The sequence below is a fragment of the Ursus arctos genome, unplaced genomic scaffold, assembly GCF_023065955.2.
Source record: "Ursus arctos isolate Adak ecotype North America unplaced genomic scaffold, UrsArc2.0 scaffold_19, whole genome shotgun sequence".
Lineage (NCBI taxonomy): Eukaryota > Metazoa > Chordata > Mammalia > Carnivora > Ursidae > Ursus > Ursus arctos.
Window position 1 is genome coordinate 22756655 of NW_026622863.1, and position 18582 is coordinate 22775236.

General features: G+C 47.0%; 1 protein-coding gene across 1 annotated transcript in view; it reads right to left on the reverse strand.

Annotated features, from left to right (window-relative positions):
- The window catches only part of RANBP10 (RAN binding protein 10), a 66046-nt gene that overhangs the window by 18874 nt on the left and 28590 nt on the right, over positions 1-18582 (reverse strand). The window lies entirely within an intron of this gene.

The following is an 18582-nucleotide window of genomic DNA, read 5'->3' on the forward strand; positions in this document are numbered from 1 at the left end:
AGTGGCTGTACTATTTGCATTCTCACAGCAATGTATAAGGTCCACTTTCTCACCAACATTTGGTATGGTCAGATGTTTGGGTTTTTTTTTCTTTTTCTTTCAGCCATTTTAGTAGGTATCAGTAGTTTTAATGTCATTGCAGCTTTAATTTGCATTTCCCCAATAACCAAGGATCTTTTGAGCATCTTTTCATATACTGAACCATCAATTTATTAGAAAATTATTGAACTATCCAAATCTTTAACCAGGTTTTTTTTTTTAAACCAGGTTTTTAAAAAAGATTTTATTTATTTATGAAAAAACGGGGGGGGGGCAGAAGGAGAAGCAGAAGCAGACTCCCTGCTGAGCAGGGAACCAGCAGCAGGGCTCAATCCCAGGACCCCGGGATCACAACCTGAGCTGAAGGCAGACGCTTAACCGACTGAGCCACCCAGGAGCCCCTTTAACCAGTTTTAAAAATTGGGTTGTGTATCTTATTAAGCTGTAAGGATTCTAGACATAATTTGAATACAAATCCTTTTATGTGTTTTATAAATATTTTCTCCCAGGTTGTGGTATGTCTTTTCATTTTCTTAACAGTATTTTTTGAAGGTCTGCTGGGATTTTGTTTGGGACTGGTTTGAATCTATAGATCAATTTGGAGAGAACAGATAGCTTAATAATACTGATTATTTATTTCAATTTCTGAACATGGCAAATCTCTCCTTTTATTTAGTTCTTTAATTTCTCTCAACAATGTTTTGACAAATTTATCTCTACTTTTCATGCTATTCTAGGTGTTATTTAAAAATTTTACTTTCCATTTGTTTCTTGGATTTTGGGGTAAGGTGTAGGATCAAGGTTTCTTTTGGAGTGACAAAATGTTCTAAAATTAGATTAAGATGATGGTTGCACAATTGTGAACATGCTAAAAACCACTGATTTGTATACTTTAGATGAGTGGTTTTTATGGCATGTAAATCTTATCTCGATAAAGCTATTAAACATATACACACATATATTTGACTTTTTATATATTCACCTGGTGTCCTGCAACCTTTGTTAAACTCAACAATTAGTTCTGGTAGCATTTATGAAGATTCTTTGGGATTTTTAAATACATTGTCTGAAAATAAAGACAGCTGCATTCTTCCTATCTACTCTGCATGTCTTCTATTTCTTTTTCCTGCCTTACTGCACTGACTAGGGCCTCCAATACAATGCTGAATAGAACTAGTGAGAGCAAAAATAACTTCTGAAGTATACCACAGTTTTATAAAGGGAAAAGAGTGAAAAAGGTCATTCTGGGAAGGTAAAGGCATGAGCACAGATGAGACCAGAGGGTGTGAACTGCAGAGGGGCCTGCCTGCCTGCTTGGCTAAGGAATAGGAGTAGAGCCCACAGAGGGGCGCCTGGGTGGCGCAGTCGGTAAGCGTCTGCCTTTGGCTCAGGGCGTGATCCAGGTGTTCTGGGATCGAGCCCCACATCAGGCTCCTCTGCTAGGAGCCTGCTTCTCCCTCTCCCGCTCCCCCTGCTTGTGTTCCCTCTCTCACTGGCTGTCTCTGTCAAATAAATAAATAAAATCTTTAAAAAAAAAAAAAAGGGGGGAGTAGAGCCCACAGGGCCATGGCAAGCCAGGACAGGCTGGCAAGCAGGTCTACTCCCCAAAGCAGCCCCTTCAAATAACTTTCCCAGCCTCTGCTGCCTCCTTGGGGTCTGAGCAGCATGCCCATATGAACATGCTTAAACACACCCTCCCTTCCCAAGTGGCATGGGTAGAAGTTCTACCCTGGGAGGGAAGCTCTCTCCAGAAAGGCAGAGTTTAAACATTTTCAGTGTGTGTATATATGTGTGTGGTGGGGGAGGGAGGGGGTAGGGCAAGGGCAGGGGGGTGTGGGCAGGCTGTAAGCAGAGGTATGGGGGTGAGGCAGATGGATGACAAGGACAGTGGTTGACAAGGGAGACAGAGGGCATGACTGGAGAGGTGGAATTGACCAGACCCTGGTGCCCAAACTCTGCCCTGCATTTGGACTGCTGGGCTCAAGGGCAAGTTGCCCCCTCCTAATCACATTAGACATCCCAAGACTTGTGGACCCTGAGCTTTCATGTCTTTTCAGCCAGGAACCCTCTGGTTAAACAAAGCTTCCCCGGAACCCATAGTGGGGAACAGGTCAAAGTTGAATGGCTCTCACTACTGAGTATAGGACCCAGAGACCTGCTGCTCCCCACCCAATAGCTTTCTACCACATCACAAGGAAACTATCTTGAGAACTCCCCAGGGCTGGCTTTAGAAGGCCCAAGGCCTGGAGCCAGGCTCTGTTCCCACCTTTCCCGTTCTCCAGAGACACTGGAACTGCCTGGCTCAGGAGATCAGGTGCTAATCTGAGCATCCACCCAACTTCTAACCCCCTCAGGCCCAGAAGTGGGAGGGGACTTTCCACTGCTGGTGGGTACACAGATCATTTGACCTCAGGGAAGGGCTCTTCTGGGGCACAGCGATGCCCATTCCTGCCCCGGGAGGTAGGCTGATGAGGCTACCATAGGCAATGCCTCTCCTCAGGCCTCCACACAGGAGGCCCTATGGCTCCGCAGCAGTAGCTGCAGCAGCAGCTGCTCCTCTGGTCTACAGAAGCCCACAAATGAAGGGGGTCCAGCTGAACGGCAGTGACGACCAGAGTGACAATCATCCCTCCAGGTCTGGCTCAGATTGTGCTCGGTGGCCTCAGGCCTGCCCACCAGCTTCCCCTGCCTCAGGATCCACAACCACACGTCACACCAGTCACGGCAGTCCTCCCTGGATCCTTCAGATGGACCATGGGCGCTTCCCATAAGCAACACAGTAACTGATCACACTGTGGCAACCGGTGAGGAGAATGCCACAATAACCCTGAGTATTTGGCACAACACGTACTGCCACTTCCACCTCATCAAGAGACTGGGGGCCTTGCTCACCAGCCCACAAAGCTGAGAAATGGCTGAGCTGGGATTTGCACCCAAACCTTCAGATTCCAAAACCCACATCTTTCCTGTCATGGGTCCTGTCTCATTTGCGGTGGTAAGCACCTGGGCAATAAAACCGTCCCCAAGCCCCTGACCCATCACCAGAATAGAGTGGTTACATGCACTGGTTTTAGGGAGCAGTGGACCTTGGATCTCTGACTTACAGTGAGTCAGGGGGCCTCCAGGCCAGAAATGGGGGAAGGCCCAGGCCCAGGCCTCAGCCCTAGAAGAAGACACAGGCACGGGTGTCTCCTGCCTGAAGGCTGCGGCTGCCGGTCTCTGCTCTCCAGGGTGTCCCCACCTTCCCACCTCACCAGGCAGCCACGGCCAATGGTCCAGAACACACATTTCCACCCAGTGCCCACTGGAAAAGGGCTCCTAAGCAGGAAGTCACACTTTTTGCATACAAAGAACATACATATGATCCAGACAAAAATACAGGAGCACTTTACGTTGGGCCACGGGCCTAAGTTCTCAGAATGGAATTCCCCAGGACAGGCTGTTCTGCTATAGTTCCTTACAGATGCTAGAAACCCAAACTTCTGCTCCAGGGGCGTGGGGTGCCAGGGACAGAGGTGCGGCTCTCCTCAATGCTGTGTGAACAGCAAAGCTTTCCCTAAAGCCAAGCCCACCACTCACCACCTCCTGAGGCCATGTGGTTGTTGGGGGAACAGAGGAAAGCCACTGCCCATTGTAGCCCTCCCCAAAGAATCCTTAGGGAGAGCAGCTTGCTGTCCTATGGGCCCTCTCGGACCTATGCCCACAGCTGTTGATGCCTATTGGGTCCTCCCTTTGTGCCAGTGCATCATGATCCAACCCTAACTCTTGCCCCCTGAAGTTTTCCATAACATTATTTGGTCCCTCCCAGCATACTGCTCACATCCCTGTTCAATTCTGATTCCTACTGACCCTTTCAAGTCACCAGTCACTGTCCCTGGGAATGCCCCTGTCTATCCTCTGGCCAAGACAGGATCTCCTTGGGGCAGGGGCCATATGATCTCATCACCAGTTCCTCCAGGCCAGCAAGTCAGGAATCTGAGAGGTGGTACACATATGTGTGTACACACACACACACACACACACACATACACACACACACGTCTGTGTGTTCATGTGCAATGATCAGTCCTAGTCCATTTTTCTCTCACACAAGGATGACCCTGCAGGGCAGATTTTGTATGCAGATTTTACTGTCTAGAAGGTAGAAAACTTGAACTAGAAGATTTTCTTTGTTTTAGCTTTCTCAGACCGAAGCAGTAGGTACTCTAGAAATTCTAATAAAAATGTGGCCATTTGGAGGCGCCTGGGTGGCTCAGCTGGCTGAGCATCTGACTCTTGATTTCTGGTTTCAGCTGGAGTCATGATCTCAGGGTCATGAGATCAAGCTCCAAGTTGGCCTCCACAATCAGAAGGGAGTCTGCTTGGGATTCTCTCCCTCTCCCTCCCCCTTTGCCCCTCCCTTCCATGCACTCTCTCTCTAAAATAAGTAAATATATCTTTTTTTTTTTAATGTGGTCATTTGATTTATCAAAAGTAGTGAAATCACCCAGAACTATTTCCTTAATGGTTAAGCCAATGACTCAAGCGTCTTTGGGAGATATTTTTGTCTCCATGTATGGGAGCTCAATAACTATCACCAAAACAACAGAGGCTTACATTTCCAAAGGCCTAAAATAGAAAATTTAAGTATTTTGAATGCTTTTCTTCAAAAATAAACTATGTAATTATTTTGACAAAACTACCAAAAAGCTATAAATATGGATTTTAAATTTTAAAAAACTGAAGAGCTCAATTAAAAAAAAAAGTATTCACTTAGAATCAATTCAAGAATCACCATCACCTCAGGGTGTCTGGAAAATAGGTAAGTTTTCCTGTTTTTGTTTTCAATTCCCAAATGATTTAACAATTATACAGATTTACCCAAAGGAAGAAAATTCATAGTCCCTGTGGTACAATGAATAAGGCTTCCCAAAGATTTCCATGTTCTAATCCCACAAGCTGCGAATACACTATCTTACATGGTAAAAAAGATTTTGCAGAAGTGATTAAGGCCCTTAAAATGGGAGACTGGATTGTCCTGGATTATCTGGATGGGGAGACGATGCAATCACAAGGGTCCTTGCAAGAGGGTCTACTCAGAAAAGCCGATGTGAAAGAGATTGTTAGATGCTACACTGCTGGCTTTGAAGATGGAGACATGGGGACACAAGTTAAGAAATGCAGGTGGACACCAGAAGCCAGAAAAGGCAAGGAAACAGATTTTCCCCCCTAGAGCCTCCGAAAAGAACGCCACCCTGCTGAGATCTGGAATGATCAGTGCAGAAAATAACATCTCAGCTCCTTGTCTCCTGCTCATCAGAGCGCTATGAAGTTAAAAAGCTTTCGCAAGAAAAACGCAGAGCTATAATGTATCTTCAATTGAAGCTATCTATCATTTTATAACCAATGTTTTTTTCCAAACACAATTAAGAGCCTGTATGTATATAGAAGGTGCATACGTATGTATGTGAAAGCTAGCTTGGGGTGAAAAATGGAATGTTAAACACTTCGTTTAGTATCAGTGGCTGTGGCAGTGGCTTGGTTTGGGGCCACCGTGCTACCTTCCCATCCTCTGGAAAGGACAAGCAACCAATCCACTTAGTTAGCCAATTAGTTAACAAAGTCCTGCCTACTCCATGGGGCTGATAAACTGGGGGTGGTGGGAGGTGTGCAAGCAGCAGAGAAAACATAATATACAAGTAAACCAAAAAGCAAACAAGAAAACACCTGGGTAGATAAAACGTGCCCTGAAGAATACAAAGCCAGGTGATGGGCTAGAAACGGGAGTGGAGATGGGAATAGAGTAGTCAAGTTAGTCCCCACCAAGGCGTGAACCCTAAGCAGATATATGTGCTTAATGAGAAAATCAGAAAAAGAACTTTGGGGGTAAAGGGAATGAGCTCAGCATATCTGAGAAAAGGGAAAAGATGGCCAGTGGGGCTGGAGCCGAGAGAGACTTACAAAGACTCAAGAGAGACTTACAAAAAGACTCGGAGCAGAGTCAACAGGACTCACTGGATGTGCGTGCTGCTGGTTTGAGAGCACACAAGGATGCCTCCCAGGTTTCTGTCCTGGACACATGGGGGGATGGTGGTACCACCTACTAAGAGAAGAAGTAGGCCTTTCAGACAGGTTAAGTTTGAGCAGGTGGGTGGCTATACAAGGCCAGTGAAAGACTGTGGCTCATCCCAGATGCTCAAGGCTGTGATGGGGAACACTCACTAAACAAACAGTGGTGTAGACAGAAAATTTAAAATGAAGTCGCTGGAGGATTTTCCTACTGTGTTGCCCTGATACAATGGCTTTCTGTTTTTCCTTTGAGAGAAAAATTCAGGCCAGTCAAAGACTAGAAAGGGCAGAACAAACACAGAGAAAGGCACTAGAAGCCCAAAATAGATGAGGAGATGTTAAAGGGCACAAAGTTACTCTAAATGGATTAAGTTGCCCCACCCACAATGAATCTTCTCCCCAGGCCTTGAGAGGCTGTACAGCAGAGAGGAGCTGGTACTACCACTGCTGTTCTTGAGAAGAAAAACCGTAAGGCCACAGCCTAACTGCAGTTGCACATTCTGTGGAGAGTCCGTTGTCAGTCTCAAGCTAGGGTCCTACGGAGGGCATGTGGCCTCTGTTAGGAACAGACACTGTAGCCCTGGGTGCCAGGGCAGAAGTGTGGCCTGAAGGCTTCTGCAGTCTGGTCCTGGATACAGCCTTGTCCTTCCAAGATGGCAGGCCCTGGGCAGTCACTTGCCTCCTTGGATCTTGGTTCCCTTCTCTACCAAGGGAGGGGGGAGCAAGTGGACAGTGCTGTCAAATAGCCCTAAGGTTTACTTATAAGAAACACTGAGTCTCCAAAACAATCAGCAGGTACGACAAGTCCCATCTGAAGATTGAGGAAACTGAGGCACTGAGAGGCTACAGGAAAGTTCATGGTCTTGTAGATAACACTCTCAGAAGCTCAGTTCTCCTTTCCTTTGAGGGGCACTCAGGTGAGCACCAAGCAGGTACCCATAAGGGTGAAGCTACTACTTCCTCCTTGAGGTGGCCCCCAATCCAATCTCAGGAAAAAGCAAGATGCTCTGAAAGCAGAACACTTAAGTTCCTCAAAGCCTGGGCTCCATTTAAAAAAACTTGAGGTAACCCCTACAAGGTTTTTGGACCCTAGGCTTAGCTGACCTGACCAATACTACTTTCTACTCGTATCTGGCTGAATTCCATCAACTTTAAGAAGGGACTGGGCACAAAGCCTCCTACCACCTTAGATCAATAATAGATCTTCCTGAAATTTTTCTACAAGGATGCTGGGAGGAGACTGGGTCTCAAAGCTCTGTGCTGCCACTGTTCCAATCTTGTGTTGAAGGCCAGCCTGACAGACGAAAGCTAATAAGCACAAAGCAGGTGCAAGCGGCAGAGAAAGAAAGTGTCAGCATTTCAGTCCATGAGACCTTACTCTTCTCTTTACCCTGCCTGAGCTCTGGTTGACCAAGCTGGTTAGAGATGGGTTTCTCTCCCTTGAAGCAACCAAAGTTCTCTGGCTAAAGGGGCCACATGTAAGCATCTTTTTGTTCACCTTGCATAACACCTGGTCCACAGTAGGTGTTCAAGAAATGTCTGTTTTTGTTTTGTTTTAAGATTTTATTTACTTGACACAGAGAGACACAGCGAGAGAGGGAACACAAGCAGGGGGAGTGGGAGAGGGAGAAGCAGGCTTCCCACTGAGCAGGGAGCCCGATGCGGGGCTCGATCCCAGGGCCCTGGAATCATGACCTGAGCTGAAGGCAGACACTTAACGACTGAGCCACCCAGGAGCCCCAAGAAATGTCTGTTGAAGTAAAAAGGGAAACGTGATCAAGGTCTGGCAAGAAGCCTGAAGTACAAGATTGCCAATGGTCAGACCACTTTGTAACACACTGCCGATGGACAATCCTGGTCTTGACTGTGAGTTTTGTTGCTGCCATTTTTCTTTTTAAGAAAAGCAATTAGAGCTGTCTGCCTGCATCTTGTCCCCACTTATACAGATTAATGGTGAAGCCACTTCTGGGCCCTGGAAAGAGGCCTGCAGACAGGCTGTGGACCTGGCTCTACACCTGGATAAGTCATTCACAGTCTCTGAGTCTGTTTCCTCTTCCACGAAACAAGGCAGCTGATACAAATATCTTTGCCAGCTCTGGAAGAATCCATGGTTCTAAGTCCCCTTTCCCATTAAGAGGGTCCAGCAGCTATGGTGACTACTGCAACTCTGCCTGGGAAAGCCTCCCCTCTAGCCCCACCACCCTCTGCTTCAGAAGAGAACTGGAAACAGAACCCCTGCAGCCAAAGTCAGCACTTTCTAAGTTGGTAGCAGGAACAATCACCCCCTCTGGGTGTGCCTGGTGCAAAGCTGGAATGATATGCCCAGAAAGGAGAGCTGTCACCCTTACCATAGGGCTAAAGTCAGCTGTCTGAGAGGAAAGGAAACAAGAGGGCACAGCTGCTTGGGTCAGGCCCTGTAGGAAGTCAGGTCCAGGTGGTTCCGAGTCAGAGGATGGCTGGGACTGCACAGCGGGGACAACACTCTGACAGAAATACCACCCAACTAACCATTCTCCCCTCTCCAAAGAGAATAAGCCTTGTCACTCCCAGAGAGAAGAAATGGGAAGCCAGCCTGGCACCCACACAGAAAAGCCTGCCACGTCAGACACCTATCGGATGCCAATGATGCAAGGGGAAGCCAAGCTTCATTCGGGCCAGGAGGCCCTAGGTGCCCACTTCAGATGCTCTGGCACCACCCACTTCCCCTTCCATTATCACTCAGAGGGGAAGTCTCCATCACAGAAGTGTGAGGGTGGCTGAGGAAAGAAAATGGTTCATCATCTTGGCACTCCCAGACACCATCCCTGGTTATAGTGCCCTGGAGGAAGGAGACTCCCATGGGGGTGGCAGGGACTCCGGCATGATTGCTCCAGGAGCTCACCTCATGCAACTTCCATCTGCCAGGACATATCAGGGGCCTCAGTCCCAGGGAGCTAGGAATGGAGGGGACTCCCACTGCCAAGTACAAAGATTTCTGCATCATTACCACGTTACCACAGAATCTGGGAAGGGGGCTGGTACTGTGTTTGCACATTAGCTTCTGGCCCTGGCCCATGACTGACCAGCATACAGAGTCCAGCCCATACCTCACAAAGCTAGCCTAAGCCGTGGCCTCCATACCACCAAGCCAGCCATCTCTCCCCAACAAATGGGTCCCAGTCACTGTTGGGCTTTGGGACTAGGCAGACTTGGGTTTGAATCCCAGTTCTGTCACCTGGCCCTCCGAGTTCTCTCAACTGAATTCTTTCCGGGTTGATGAGAGGATTAAAGGAGAACGACTATGGAACAGCAGCCCACAGGAGGTACTCACCCTCGAGTTTCCCTTCCTTCTCTATTTCTAACACCAGCTTCATGATCAATCCTGGGCACTTGAGACTTCCTGTTTCCTTTATCCCCAAGGGAGGAAGCAGGGGTGGACCACCCATCTCTCCTAACTAACAGCCCACCAATGGCAGTCACAGGCCTGCTCCACCCTTGCTTGTCCCCAGTTTCCTATGGAGGCCACTTGGCCTTCAGAGCACTTGACAGAGCTCAGCAACCATGCCTGGTGGCTCTCAAAATGTCACTCGTGAGACTGGCTATGGAAGGAAGGTGCTAGGCTAGCTTGGCCAGGGTGCTTATTGAGCCTGAGGTTGCTGTGGAGAAAACACATGTGTCCTGGGAGACCTCCTGGCAGGGCTACTTCTCAAGGATGTTCACTCACTCAGAGCCATCCCTCCCTGGAAATGCATTAGAAAAATGTTTCTCCCCAAACCTCAAATATCTTTAAAAAATCTGATAGGACCCAGTGCCTGGAGCAGCTCGACAATGAATAATGGGAAAGCAAAAGAGAACTTTTCACTCAGCAGATGCAGAGGGGTGGCATCAGAGAATGCCCATCGTAGTACTCACATGGCTGCTACCCCAAACGCTCAGAACCCTGGGACCAAGAAACAGGATCTACACAACCCTAGGGCTATGCCTCTGGCAGCTCCAGGCAAAAGGGGTCAAGGGTACCCTGGGAGTCTGCTCAGCATGGAAGCCAAGGAAAGGAGGGCAGGAGAAAAAGGCTCCGCAGGTAGTTGGTGACACCAGAGGCTGATATCAAGTGGAGCCTGTCCTCACAGGGGGATCCAGACCCTATACTGAGATAGGAGCAGGTGTCAGCTTGAAACCATGGGCAAGGCCAGGGTGTGCAGAGCCAGCACCTGCATAAAAGGGGCCTTCCACGAGTCATACTCCTTCCCTGCCCCAAAAGAAATAGATACTGGATGGCCAGGGGATGCACGGGAAAGCCAGAAGGAGTCTAGCTAGGTCTGGCTAGGACATAGCTCAAGTAGCATCTGCCATATCTAACAGAGCTACCCGCCTACACCTCAAGCTCCCATAGGACAGACCGGGTCTGTCACCCATGCTGAATCAGGCTAAGGAAAGGGGTGGCAGTGTCCCGCAAAACTGAAGGGCAACCTCAGCTCCGAGGCCTTGGTAGCTCTCCTCTGGAGTTGGGTTTGCCTTTTCCTTGTCTCCACCGAGCTCCTTTTGAACCTCTGGGGAAAGTCAATGGATGGGTGACCCCCGGTAGTGTAGGAGCCTGTGACTGCACACACTGCCAGATTCCGAGAGATGGGCATGTGCAAAACCCTTCCCCAAAGGAGGCCCAGGCATGGTGGTGCAGTATTTCCAGGACACCTAGATACAGACTCCTGCCCAGCATTAGGGAAGCAAGGGATTGAGCAGTAACTAGTTCCCCCTCAGCTCCACCCTGAGGTGGCCCCAACCTCCAATCATACCATTAGACACTTGAGAATCTCTGTTTTCAGACTGACAAGCTCAGGTTTCAGAACTAGCCCTTCTGCTGTTGATGAAACCTCTTACCTCAAAAGACTTAATTTGTCCTGCAAAATAGTCTTAAATCCAGAATTTTTATCTCTGCTATGGAGGTGGGAGCTGGTATTTAGAAGAAAAGAGGATACTGTAGACAAGAAATCTCCAGGACCAGGAATAATAATTTCCATGCCTGACTGAGTTGCCTCACTTCAAAAGGCTGCCAACCAGCCCTGATATGTTATGGTAATACAGGTCTCCCTGTGGCTGAGGGAAGAGGCCCACAGAAAAGGACCAGGACTTGGCTGGCCACGGGGCCCAGGGCACTGCTGGCTCAGGGGGGAATAGCCCGGAAGCAGAGGGCCTCTTACATGAAACGAGCTCTGCAGCAGCACCAGCACCATTAACTACCATGGGAACCACCAGGGATTTTGAACAGCTACCTGTCGCTTAGGCCCCAACTGTCAAACCACCCTCTGCTCTGGACTTCCCAGTGGAACCTGGGTATCTACCCCTCCACTCCCAACCAGGTCACTTCCCAAGGATATCTCAGACAGAGAAAGAACAGACTGAGCAAGGCAGTGAGGGGCCAGGCATCACCAGGCACACAAACCCCAACCTATTCTTCCGACAGCTCTGGTCCTGAGCAGCTGCTCCAGTGGCTTCACAGAATCCCCTGACTGCCTGCCTTTTCTAGACAAAGCTACTTTGAGGCACCTTATAGGCTTGAACTGCAAGGCCATCACCAGTCGGCTTCTTCCCTTTACCACCCTGCGCGGGCACTCACTTGGGAGGCTTGTATGGTGCCTACAATCACGCCAGGGTTGCTGAGGCCTGTTTCCAGGAACTCTGCCAGGGTTAGGAGGAGGTACATCCAGATTCCCAGTGGGGCCCTGAAGGCTCAACTCACCCAACTGGATTCATGGAGGGACTGAGCAGCCCCCTGGCAGACTCCTGTGAAGCCCTGTAGATCCTGGGGTGAAAGATACCCAAAGACAGTGGTGTTTACAGGTGGACATGAAGGCGGCTCATCAGCTAGGGGAACAAGGGTCTTCAGACTACATGGAGTGGGACAGAAGCAGTGCCTGCTTGGTGGGTATAGACAAAGAGCATTTCTAGAGTACTGGAAATCCACTTACATGCCAGTAAACTTTAAGATGTTCACTGAGCAAAGCCACCTGCTATTGGTATTTGCACTGAACAGACACCTTACACTCCAAGTTATGAGGGTAGGAAGAAAGGATACTGAACAACTGTTATTGTCAGTGCCTGCCGCACTGACAGGGGCTAGCCTCGGCACTAATGAACCTGATGTAAACACCCATGTTCTGCCCTCATCTCTGCTATCTGCTCTTCCTCTCTCCTATGGCACGTACGAATGTAAAATATCGGCTATTTGCAGAATCTGTCACACCCAGTAGAAGCAGGCCCCAGCCATGAGATCAGGACACAAACTCTCCCGGGGGCACACTCCTAACAGACCGTTCAGGGTAGGCTTAGTTAAGGTAAGCTCTAGGGGAAGGAAAAGATGTTCACTTGAACATGACCATCGTGTGGGAGCAAGGCAGACAGTCCCCTACTACCCTCCCACCCCCCTACCAGGGCCTAGTTGCAAAATGCCACCTGCTTCAGGAGATATGTACCCCCCGAGCCCTCAAACCCCAGCTGTGGAGCTGCTTCTTTTCCAACAGTATGAAGTAAGTATGCCTCAAGGGTTCTCCTTCGAAGGGTTGTAGTAATTAAGGTAATATAAGCCACACCAAGAGAACAGCTGCCTCCCGCACAGAAATGGCAAGGAGGAAATTATCAGCTACCCAGTTCTTTTTTTTTTTTAAGTTTTTTTTTTTTTTTTTAAGATTTTATTTATTTATGTGACAGAGAGACAGCCAGTGAGAGAGGGAACACAGCAGGGGAATGGGAGAGGAAGAAGCAGGCTCCCAGCGGAGGAACCCGATGTGGCACTCGATCCCGGAATGCCAGGATCATGCCCTAAGCCGAAGGCTGACGCTTAACGACTGCGCTACCCAGGCACCCCAGCTACCCAGTTCTGATGCAGACGGGGCTACCTATCAACACAGCCTGAGTCTCCCTGGCCCTCTCTGAGGTACAAGGCACAAAAGGAAGATCTGTCTTATCCTCAACCCCTTCAAAGCACCCAAGATTAGGAGAAGCCCAAAACCTTCTCTCTGTCCACGCCCCTGACTTTTCCTCCCTGCCTTCTCAATCCAGGGATCGCAGCCCATGCTGCTTGCTGCCAGCTCAAGATGGGAGGGTCGGGCTGCAGGCACTCACCTGCCTGTAGATTATCCTGCCCTGCGTTCAAGCCATTTGCCTAAGGATTCTGACATTCTTATTTTGGACCATATGTGGTCCTTGGTTTCACATTTAATGGAGACCAAAAACATCTTACAAAAAGTCAACATCAAAACTTCTGACCATGCAAGCTGAGACATGCCCATATATCCCTGGGAAAGTCTGACCACCAGTCTCATACCAAAGGTATTCTCTGTTATCGTCTGCTCCCAGGACCAAGTGAGACCCCGAGAGTAGCTACCCCCTACTCCTGACATCCCTAGAGGCAAAGACGTCCTTGCTGAGCCATACAGGAAAATCTACAAGAAAACACTTAAAACATCAACATCCTGACTTTGTTTGCTATGCCATCTTCATCCTCCATAATTCAACTCCAGTTAACATGTACTAACATGGCTACTCAAATACAGAAAACACAGGCACTGGAAAGAAAATGTAGCTTCGATTATACCTAACTCCACTTTGATATACAAACACTCATAAAAGAATTGTATTTATTTGTTTATTTATTTATTTACTTACTTACTTATTTACTTAAGAATTTGGAAATGTATAGGTACTTCCTTCCTCAGTTAGGAAAAAAATATTTTTTCTCCATTATAACAAAAGCTAACATATATGTACCCTTTTTTTTTTTTATCAGGCACTATCCTAAGCACTTTACAGGAACTCGCTAAATTCTCATGACCATTCCATATGTGAGTTACAAACTAGTATTGTTTCCATTGTACAGATGGGGAAAAGAGAGGCACAGAGCAGTTAAGTAACTTACCTCAGGTAACACAGCGGCCAGGATGCAAATGCAGATGATGTGGCTCCAGAGTCCATGCTCGTAAACACTGAGCTACATACTGTGCCACAAGCTGACCACAACCCTAAAGACCTGTTTCCTCACATGACTAATGTGAGCCCATAGCTGATTCAACGACACTGAGCCCTAACATAGAGAGAAGGGGGGACAGTCACTCCTCTTATAGGTAGAAGGTGGTAGCAGAGCCCCCATGCACCATCAGTGCCACAAAAGTTAGGGCAGACTAGGGAAGCTAAGCTCCAAATAAAGGCTTCTCCCAGCCAAAGGCAGGCTGCAGGCCAGCACAGACCTGACTTAAGACTGGTTCCAGAACCACACTTGGCTTACTGAAGCCATGGCGCTGAGGCAAGATGCAGGAATGGCCCAAGTGCATTTGTGCTCACTCTGGGAGAGTGGTGATAAAAAGATGTGGTCCAAGTCCCAGGGAGGATATTGTTGGGTAAATATGAAGGAGTCACACGAGGCAGGGAGGTAAGTGTCATCACAGAAATGTAGTCAGGGCTAAAAAGGTCAGGCAGCATTGCACAGGGGGACACAAGCAGGAAGGATACCCCCACAACAAGAAGGGCATCTATCAAGGGGCAGAGCAGGGAATGTCTGCAGCGTACCTGGGGCCTCACAAACATGCTGGTGTGCAGCCTGTGTGGAGGGCAGAGGGGGCAGAAGATACTCACAGGTCTGCGTCCCTGGCAGAGAGGTCAGAAGCACAAAATGGGCAAGGGACTGGAAGCGGAGAACAGAGGCTTGAGGTAGAGAGATGAATCAGGAGGCCAAGGAAAGAGCCCAATGGGGAGGCAACGACAGTAAGGATAGAGAAGGGGGACAGATTAAAGACACACTTGGGGAATGGCAGAACTATGGGATGAGGAAAGGGACAGAGCAAGGATTACTCTGAAGAGTGCCACCTGGGAGCTAGGGTGAACGGCGACTGTCAGGGGACACAAGGAAAGCAAGAGGCTCTGGGTTTTGCAGTCAGATAAACTTAGTTTGGAACAAGCAGGTTCACTGTGTGCTAGACCTTAAACAAAGCACTGAGGTTTCTGGAGGTGTGACCTGCTCAAAGACAGAGGAGAGACAGAGAAGTGAGTTGTGTAATTGCCTGGATGGCTCACCAGCTGCCCTTCAACTGCACTTTCAGGCCTTGGTAAAGTATAGTCAACCATTCATAGGCTACAGAGTATTTGGGCCCCTCAAAGAAAGAGAGAACTGCCTCTACCACCCCCACACCTACTTCACTCAGCTACTCTAGGTTCTAATCAGGAACAAGATGCAAGCAGCCAGAGAAACAAGCAGCCCAGGGCAGAGGAGAAAGGAAGGCAGGGGGACGGAGGGAGAGGGAGGGAGGGAGGGAGGGAGGGAGGGAGAGAGAGAGAGAGAGAGAGAGGGAGTGTGTGTGTGTGTGTGTGTGTGTGTGTGTGTGTGTGTGTGTAAGACAGAGGTTATCTCCTACAGTCAAGAAGTACTTACTTCAGAGAGAAAGGGGAGGAGGCTCTCTCTCAAGTTCATCATCTGTTCTTATTGGTTTTACTCACCCTAATCAGGAACTGTAAGAAAAGGGGCTTCAGTTCTACACTTGGGCCTCTCCTTCCTCATAAGCTTCTCTTCCAAGGACTCATGAAAGGCAGAACTAAGAGCCAAGGACCAGGTACTTCTTGACAGCAGCACCTGGGTAGGCCAAGGCTGGACTTCCTAAGTTACCTTTTTCTTAAACTGACTCAGACAAGGGCTGCTCAATTTGCACTCTTCTACTTGCTCTGAATGATAGGGAGACTCGGCATCTAAAATGGCTATCACCAGGCCATTTTATTAACAAAAGAATTCTTGAAACAAATTATCAGCAAAATCCTGAAAGCACAACACTAGTAGTTTGCAGTCTGTTCACCCACTACTCAGAAGACACCAAGCCAGATGAATTATACCCACAGGGCCTGTCCTCCTCCCCATCTCTCTAGTCCAAGATTCCACCATGCTCTTCTGGGCCACTAAGACAGTCTCCTAACTGGCCTCCTTGCACCTGCTTCTGCCCCTGCCCCCTCCAATCTGGGCAGATCACACTCCTGCCTAAATCCCTCAGTGGCTCCCTGTAACATCTTTCGCACTGTCTCCCTGACCCAGCACCAACCATCAGGCCCACAGCTGCTTAAACCCTCCAACCTGAAGCTTTCAGCCCTTAGGCACAAGGCTGCAGGTGACATTATTTTCAAAATTTCTTTTACCCTCTGGTAGCAAATTCATGAAACAGACTGATATATAAATGAATAAGAAAAACCAAGTATATAGAAAACTCCATGGTAGATTGGGAACAAACTCTGTACCTGCATATTTCACAAAACCTGATGTGGAGTATAAATCAGCATTAAGCAAAATTTTTAAAAGGTAGACCACATCATATTCCTGCTCATGATGGAATGAGGTCAGGCTCAGCCAATTAAACAAATAATTAAATAGTGCCCAATTATGTGAAAATTACAGAGCACTCTACTGTCTTAAATACAACCTGGGTTAGGAAGAAAATCAAGAATAAAGAATGTAATAACTATCTTAAAATGAAAAGCTCAAACTAAAACAGCATATCAAATTTGTAAGAAGAGGGCGTGCTTAGGTGGTGTAGTAGGTTAATTGCCCATCTCTCGGTTTCAGCTCAGGTCATGATCTCAGGGTTGTGAGACTGAGCTTCACGTTAGGCTCCAAGCTCAGTGTGGGGTCTGCTTAAGACTCTCTCTCCCTCTGCCCCTCCCCCCCTTCTCTCTCTCAAATAAGTTAATTTAAAAAAAAATTGTGAGGGGTGCATGGATGGCTCAGTGGCTTAAGTGTCTGCCTTTGGCTCAGGTCATGATCCCAACGCCCTGGGATCCAGCAGCATAGGGCTCCCTGCTCAGCGGGGAGTCTGCTTCTCCCTCTCCCTCTGCCCCTCGGACCGCTTGCTATCTTTGCTTGCTCTCTTGCTATCTTTCTCTCAAATAAATAAATAAATAAAATCTTTAAAAAAAAATCTGCGAGAAGTAAAGTAGTACTTAGAAAAAATATCTAACAATAAACATCTATCTTTATTAGCGAGAAAATTAAAATACAATGACAAACCTATACTTAAGAGTACCGGGGGGGGGGGGGGGGGGGGGAATAAACAAACCAAAGGAAAGACGGGCAAAGGAAATAAAAGTAGAAGGAAAAATCCTCAACAAAATAAGCAAACTGAATCTAGCTCATACAAAAAGGTTATAACACAAGATCAATATACAAAAATCAATTATCTTTTATACACTTGCAATGAACAACCTAAAAATGAAATTAATAAAACAATTTCATTCACAGTAATATCAAAAAGAATAAAACACTTAGGAATAAATTTAGCAAAAGAAATGTAAAATTTATGATCTGAAAATCAGATAATATTTTTGAAGGAAATAAAAGATCTAAACAAATGGAAAAATGTTTCACATTCATGGATTGGAAGATTTAACATTATTAGGATGGCAATACTTCCCAAACTGATCTATAGATTCAGTGCAATCCAATCAAAATCCCAGCTGATTTCTTTATAGTAATTAACAAGCTGATTCTAAAATTCATACGGAATTGCAAGGAAACCAGGAGAGTCAGAAAAATCCTGAAACAGAAGAAAAAAGTTGAAGGACTCGCACTTCCTGATTTCAAAACTTACTACAAAGCAACAGTAATCAAGACAGTATGGTATAGGCAAGGAGAAATATACAAATCAATGGAATAGAACTGAGAATCCAGAAAAAAAATCCATACATTTCTGGCTGAAATGATTTTCAACAAAGGTACCAAGATCATTCAGTAAGGAAAGAACAGTCTTTTCAACAACTGATGCTAGGAAATTTGGATAGCCACATGCAAATGAATGAAGTTGAATCCTACCTCACACCATAAATAAAAATTAAATGGATCAAAACCCTAAATAAAAGTTGTTATCACATGACCCAGCAATTCCACTCCTAGGTATACAATCAAATGAAATTAAACATACATTCACTTGTACACAAGTGTTTATAGCATAAATCGTAACAGCCAAAAAGTAGAAACAATCCAAATATTCACCAACAGACACATGGATAAGCAAAATGTGATATATCCATATAACAGAATATTATTTGACCATAAGAAGGAATGAAGTTCTGATACACACTACAACTTAGATGAACCTCAAGAACATTATGCTAAGTGAAAGAACCCATACACAAAAGGCCACCTGTTATATGACTCCACTGATATGAAATGTCCAAAATAAGAAAATCCATGGAGACAGAAAGTAGATTAGTGATTTTCAGGGGCTACAGGGAAGGAGAATCAGGGAATGACTGCTAATGGGTATGGGGTTTCTCTTTGTGGTGATGAAAATGTTCTAGAACTAGACAGAGGTGATGGTAGCACAACTCTGTGACTACACTAAAACCACTGAAATGCACACTTTAAAGGGGTAATCTTATGGTCTGCTCAGCAGAGAGTCTGTTTAAGATTCTCTCCCACTCCCTCTTCTTCTGCCCCTCCCCCTGCATGCACTCTCTCTCTCTCTCAAATAAACAAACAAATCTTTAAAGAAGTTT